Below are 7,407 nucleotides of genomic sequence, written 5' to 3' on the forward strand. Positions count from 1 at the left end.
CAAGGTGACGACGAGCAGCCAAGACGTAACACCGGCACGCACGAATGAGGGAAGAGATGCTTAACAAGCCTTGGTTGGGTATTGACCTAATCCGGTAATGCACGCAGGCGCCGCGTTTCCAGCTGCAGCCGTGAAAGAAGGAGACACTCTGAGAGTTGTTGTTTTCGTGTTGTCTGTCATTAGTGAGTTGTGACTCAAGTGGTACGTTCCACGGGAGGCGCCACTGGCATGACCTCGCAGCTGGGCGCCTGTTCCCATGGTCGCCCTGTCGTCAGCGCATACGCCTTTGCAAAGCCGGACTCCCCCGCGCACAAACGCAGACACGGATAATATGTTCATGGGAGCACGTTCCCGCTTCCAGCTGCAACTTTATACGAGCGACGATGCTTGTTAACGTAATATTTCGCGTCCTTTCGAGCATCCATGCCTGGGAGACCTCTTTGTTAAAAACGGTTAAGGCGCGTCAGAATATTGTAGTCGGCGGCGACGATTGCGAGTTACCCTTGGGAGATCCTTTTGTTAGGCCCGGCGTCAGCCGCAAAGTATGCTTCGGTTCATCTTCTGTGAAACCAAAACATTTTTTTTTTAGTAGCGTAGCACTCGCACTACAACGGAACGCGCAGTCGTCCGGATGATCTCATCGTCGTGGCGCGAGACTTGAACCCTTAACTGTCTGGTGCACTCGCTCAGCGTACTCTCAGAATGCCGTCGGAATAAAGAGGGGCCAGTTATAACAATCTCAACTTGACGAAGAAAAAAGAAAAAAGGAGGAAAGTTTGTTATAAAACACCCTCTACCCGAGGCAAACCTCACATGTTTCGTCATGGACACCTAAGATACCGACACTCGCTTACCCGACCCTGCACAGCCTGTTTCTGAAATTCAACGCTGCCGTTCCATCCAGCCCGTCGGTGGAACGTCTATTTAGCTTGGCTGGGGACGTCTTTAGAAGGAAAAGAGGAAAACTCTCCTATCAAGAACTTTGAAAGTCAATTCCTTTTGCCAGCGAATGAACTATTTTGGCGAAAACGCAAGCCATAAATAGACTGTATTTATTTTAGGCTCGCAGGGTTTTTCATTGATCAGAACTGCTGTTCATTTTGCTACCACAAAAATATAAAAAAGTAACTTCGAAAGTAACTTCAAAGTAATTCGCTACTTTTTACAGTAGTTAGTAGTTTACTCAATTACTATTACGAATGCGTAATTTCTACTCTACTCCAATTACTTTTGGCGTCGATACTCAGTAACTTAACTTAACTACCTTTTTTGAGTAATTTGTACATGTCTGATAGAAACCCACCCAATCAAATTTTCATAGGATCAGTTGAGCATTATACAATTCCTATTTATGAACTTGTCTCTTTTCTCCATGTAGTTTTTTAAACGTGCTTGCATAACGGACCACTGCTCGAAGCCGGGCATGCACGTTTGCTCTAACAGGTTACTAGTGTAGGAAAAGCCTTCGACAAAATGGCTCCAAGCAGGCTTGCCTTTTTCTTCAACGAGCGTGTGCTCTGTACGGGATCTCCAAATCGCATGCATCCCGAGCAGAAATAACACTTCTACGCACTTTTGGTTTACACCAGCTGCAACACGGAGAAATTTTAGAGTGCCCCAGTCTGGCTGGGCCTCATCAAGGTTAAGTGCATGACGGAGTTCCGACCAGAATATTTCAGCATTTGTGCAGTACAGGAATACATGGTGCAAAGTCTCCTGGAAAGGACATAAAGCACAATTGGCAGACCCCGCCAAAAGAAACCCTTTGTTCTCGAGCCACGTCTTAACAGGCAACACTTCTGTGTGAAATTTTACGAAGAAGTCTTTTATGCATGTTTTTACCGGGTATTTACGCAGTTTTTTAAACACTGTAGACCCTTCTACGCTTTCCGGCGGAGAGCGATACATTGGTGGCGGTATTACCAGGTCGATAGTGTCCCAATACAGCTTTTTCCTATTCGCCTGGATTAAGTAGTCCCAAGAAAAACGTGATTGAAAAAAAGTAATGGCGTCTTCAATTTCTTTGTAAAACCTAAGTACGGGAGCCCTTCTGGAGGCTTCTTCCGTACTAACTTGCCAGGCCGACAGGTATCGTCCCCCTAGGCACTTTAAGGATCTCGCCAGAACCGGGTGGATTTGGTCCCGAAAAAACAGAAAACGATTTACTTTTATCTTTAGTTCTAAGTTAACGAGTCCCATACCTCCTTTGGAAAGGCTAAGAAACAAATTAGTTCTACGCATCCGTTCAAACAAAGATTGCCAGATAAATGTTGCACAAATCCTGTGAAACTTGTGGATATCTACTTGACGGGACGGCACAACCTGTGCCGCATACCATACACTCGAAAAGAATACAGAGTTACAAACGAAAGACCTGTTAAAGAACGAAAGGTACCTTCCGTGCCATTCGCTCATTTTTCCGTGAACCTTATTTAAATGAATGCCCTCTCGGCCGGTGCTGAGTGATAAAGTTTCGAGTTCAATTCCGAGATATTTAGAGACTGAACAAGACCAATTCATGCCCAAATACCTCTCGGGTTTTGTGATCCATGGGCCGAGCCAAGCCCCAGTCGATTTGGACATATTCATGACTGCCCCTGACGCGTTGGAGAAATCCGATAAATGTTTTACTGCAAGCTCCAGTTCTCGCTTAGACGAACATACAATTGCAACATCATCGGCATAGGCTAGAATTTTAGTTGGGCCGGTGCCAAGATTCACGCCCTGAATGTTCTCGTCGGCCATAATTATTTTACATAGAGGTTCTAAATATAACGCAAAGAGCAGCGGCGACATTGGGCATCCTTGCCTTACTGATGATTTTACCTTTATAGGAGTAGTTTGGTTCCCGTTGACTAATAAGCGAGTAGTGATTTCCTTGTAGCAAATCTTAACATACTTTGTTAGCGTCCCTCCAAGACTGCATCGTTCCAGAAGTGTAAAGAGAAACGAGTGTGACACCCTATCGAAGGCCTTACTAAGATCGACCTGGAGCACTGCAATGGGGTGTTGTTCGGCCTCCGCCGTTTCGCATATAGTCCGCATTATGTGGGAGTTTGTTGTGATCGACCTACCTTTAAACCCGTAAGGTTGATGATTTCCCACAATACAGCTTAAACCCTGTTCAATGCGTTTAGTCAGAATTTTGGCGAGGATCTTGTAATCTGAAGTCAATAGGCTGATTGGTCTAAGGTTGTCTGCGCTCGTAACGCTGGAGCCTGCATTTTTTTTGGGAATGAGAACTGTTACTGCTTGTCGCATTGATGGAGGTAGCAAATTTCGTTTTAAGATGTCTGCATACACATTTCGGAGTATTGGAATTAGAAGGCTTGAAAACTTTTTATAAAATGCTGAACCCAGCCCATCTACACCTGGCGACTTTCTGGTGTTAAGTTCTTTAATCGCTTCTCCTATTTCTTTTTCAGTGATTTCCCCATTTATTTTCTCAGAAATCTCCGGAGGAATTTTCGGCATGGCTTCCAAACATTTTTCTAGAGTGGTCTCATCTACCTCTTTCTGCACACTCAACAGCTTAGTGAATGTATCTACGAGTTCACGTTCGATGTCGTCCTGCTCTGAAAAAACCTGTTCCCCAACTTGCAGAGAAGTTATTTTATTTCGGCGAATGTGATTGCGCTCTTTCGTTTTAAAGATTTTAACAGGCTTTTCTTCTGTGTCTAACGCATGCAACCGGCATCGCACCATTGCACCACGATATTCACCTTCCATAATCGAGAGGAGTCGTGACTTGCATTCGCGAATATCGCTAGTGAACACGCCTGGGGTTCGGCTTTCTTCACCGATTAAAGTTTTCAGAGTTAATTCAAGGGTGCGCTTTTCTGCCCGCGTTTGAGCAGCCTTTTCCTGGCTATACCGAAAGGTGATTAATTTGACCTCTTCCTTCACGAGTTCCCACCTAACAGCGTCTACGCCAGCCTTGTTTGTTTCGCGTAGAACTTCCTCTATTTTGGCAGCAAGCGGCTTCTCTTCTAGCAGGCTCTCGTTCATTTTCCAAGAACTCCACCCTGATGTTCTCTTTACTTTAGGTTTGCTTTTTCCCACCCGCACTGAAACGATTGCATGGTCCGAGAAAGCGACGGCATTGACCTTGTATGCTTCCGCAGTCGCTACGCATTCGCTTGACGCATACACACGATCGAGGCGCGAGTGACAATTGCCCTGCCAATGGGTATAGCCGGGCCACGGCGCCGACGCCACTTCCGTCACATCTTGAAGGTCAAAATCCCGTAATAACTTCTTAAGCTCTCCAACGCTCGAATCAGAATGGAGCCCGTTTGAGCAGTCTCGCGAATTTACAATACAGTTAAAGTCACCAGCTAGTATCGTCTTTGCCGACGTGTCCAAGTATTGTCGTAGATTGATAAAAAAGGACTTACGATCTGCTGGTGTGTTGGGGGCGTGAACACACACAACTTTAAAGAGCTCACGATTACACAGCAGTTCCACTGCACACACCCGACCGCTCTTATCACTTTCCCACTCCGGAAGCACGGCGAGAGCACTATCTTTTCGAACTAGGATAGCCGCCCCCCCACTCTGTGCGATAGCATTCGAATGAAACAAACTGAAATGTCGCTCAAGGAATCGAGCCAATTCTTGCACCTGAGAATCGGAGGAGAGTTTCGTTTCCTGTAGAAACACGATGTCTGCGTTCTCTTTCAACAGCGCGTTTAACACCCATTGTTTCCTTATTCGAGCTATCAGGCTAACGCAATTTAAAGTTACTAATTTCAACTGTTTCATTATGGTCGCGATCCAAAGAAAATAGAGAACAAAACCCCGCGCATCAAAACGCGTCTGCACACAGCACGACGCTGAAAGCGTTGGAACAGTTCACCTTCTAGGAGTTCCTTTAGTGCCGGTCCTCTAGCGGAGGCCGGGGCTTCGGGGCTCTTAGGCGTCCGCGTCTGGTTGTGGCGAGTTTACAGTGTAAATAAGTCGGTGTGCCGTCCTCCTCTTCCTCAGCGCTGTTCTCTTGGACGAGAGGTCGCTTGATAGCCGTGGCAACCACCTCCATCTCCGCTTCCTTCTGCCCTGCCGTGTCCGGTACCGCTGCCTCCTGCGCTTGGTTCGCCCGGCCATCCGCCTGGAAAACGGGCGTTGTGTCACCGCCAGTTAGTGGGTCCTCAGTAGTAGCGTCCGCAGAAAGCTCGACTTGTGAGGAAGGTGTCGACTTTGAGGCCGCAGACGTGCCCCTGGACGACGGGGCCGCAGAAGGATTGCGCCCGGTGGTGTCCGAGGGCATGCTGCTGGTCAGCGGGGCCGCAGATGGGTTACACTCGGGGATGACCGCAGGCGTGCCCCTGGTCAGTGACTCCGTGGAAGAGTTGCACTCGGTGGTGCCCGCGCTCGCTGCTTGTTCCGCTTCCCTTTCGTCCATCAGCATGTCGAGGTTTTCATCGAGGAGTGGTCCACTTGTTGCAGCTGCGTAGGTTCTAACGCAATCTGTCCTAGTGTGGCCATATCGATGGCAGTCCTCACAGCGAGGGACTCTGCAGTCCTTCCGAATATGCCCGGTTTTTTTGCACCGGAGACATAAGGGGGCGCGTCCGGGCACTACCCTATTGAAAATAATTCTGAAGGACCCATCAGCCTTGAAGGATTATGGGACCGCACAGGCCTTCAAAACCCTTCAAAAATACCCTTCAGATATACCCCTCAGAAAAAACCCTCCAGCCCGACAGCCCTTCAACCCCAACCCCTTAGCCCATCAACCCTTTAGACGCCCAAATGACTGTGAACAGAAGACAGAAATTCAGTTCAAAACGTTATTGAAAATTTATTGCGGATATTGAGTTTTACATGCGTATTAACACTCAAAAAGACAATAAAAACCAACGCTTGTTCAAGCCCGGGCGCAAGCAGCTGTCGACGAAAGAGATCATATAAAATAGGAACAACTAACTTCTTTATCACAACGAAAAATATATTTCAAAGTACTCACAATGCCGTTGGGTAAATTCCTGATGTACGGTAGTTCAGCTAATAAAACGGAGCAGGTGCACCTCACGTACACATACACAGTCCCAGTAAGCACGTTTAGCGAAAACCACGAACTTGCAAGCAGATCCCGTCACCGTTGAGAAATTCCGAGCACAGTCACGGTTTTGTCCACGATGTCGTCGGGGCGGCGTCTTCGGCGTATTTTTCGCTCGCTGGATTCTTCTGACATCACAAGAATTCCTGAAGTCCCCCTCACACCCTTTAAAGAATTCCTGAAGTCCCCTCAGAGCGATTTTCAATAGGGTAGGACGAGCGCTGTGCCGCCGAACAGCCGGAGTTGGTGAGGGACGTCTTCCTTTGAGACGCCCTCTTTCAGAGTGATTCGAACCAGTCTTGTCGTCGACTGTATGCCCTGAAAACTCTGGGCCCGCCACGTCTCGCGGGTGACTTCATGAACTTGGCCGTACTGCTCTAGCGCTCGACGCACCGTGTCATCGGACACGAGAAAAGGAACCCAGTGAATCTTTATGCGGAGTTCTGAGTTTTGGGGGTCAATGAGAAGACAGCGCTTGCCTTTGATGGTGAGCTCCTTGGCCGCAAGCAGTTGGTCCTTTGCTGTTGTAGACTGGAAGGGGACCATCCAAACGTGGTTCATTTGATAAGCACTAAATGAGGCCACATCGCCGAGTACTTGCAGTCGCTGTAATTCTTCTCGAAAGTCGTCAATACGGTATGGTCGTCCGGTTACGTCGCAGTGTAAAAATAAAGAGTTCGTCGTGACTATTCCAGAAGGCAGAGGGGGCAGGATTATGCGGTAGTTATGAGCAGCCGAAGAACCGCGGCCCGCGAAGGCCGTTATCACCGCTCCGTGGGAGCTACTCATCCTATCGTCCGCACCCGACGAGCGCCGGCAATAGAATGGCGTTTCCTACCTGTCTTATTAATGCACAAGAAACGAAATGTGTCGAATCGGAGGTGTTCTGGAAACACACGCCGCCGCGTGGAACGCGGTACGACGCTTAGTGTCACGTGGTACGTGCTCGTTTGTGCTCCAGAAATCCTCCCACTCTTTGTCTCGCCCCGCGTACATGTAGCATTCTTTGTTTATGAGCTTTTAGAGACACGGTATCATCATCATCTGCGAGAATCAAGAGCCACGTTATAGACCCTTTCCGAAATTCAGTCTGGCCACTTTGATCACTATCATCATCTGCGGAACGGCATCTGTGCCATACCAATGGCGGCCTTCTAGTGACTGATAAAGGAAGACGTTGAAGATGCTTCTAAGCGGATCTTGCGAGGCTTGCACATTCGGGGGGTCAGTACGACGCGACGCAGGAATGGAGCACAAGAGTAAGTAAGCGTTTATTTCTAATAACTCAGATTCAGTCAATCTGTGGGCGGCACACAATTGGCTTTAAAGCACTTTGGTGCCTAGAATTT

General features: G+C 48.0%; 1 pseudogene; it reads right to left on the minus strand.

Annotated features, from left to right (window-relative positions):
* LOC120836644 overlaps nt 1–5,038 on the minus strand; it is a 90,246-nt pseudogene extending 85,208 nt beyond the window's left edge.
* Nucleotides 5,039–7,407: the final 2,369 nt, after the last annotated feature.

The sequence above is a fragment of the Ixodes scapularis genome, unplaced genomic scaffold (genome assembly GCF_016920785.2).
Source record: "Ixodes scapularis isolate PalLabHiFi unplaced genomic scaffold, ASM1692078v2 PGA_scaffold3__209_contigs__length_174095766, whole genome shotgun sequence".
Taxonomy (NCBI): Eukaryota; Metazoa; Arthropoda; class Arachnida; order Ixodida; family Ixodidae; genus Ixodes; species Ixodes scapularis.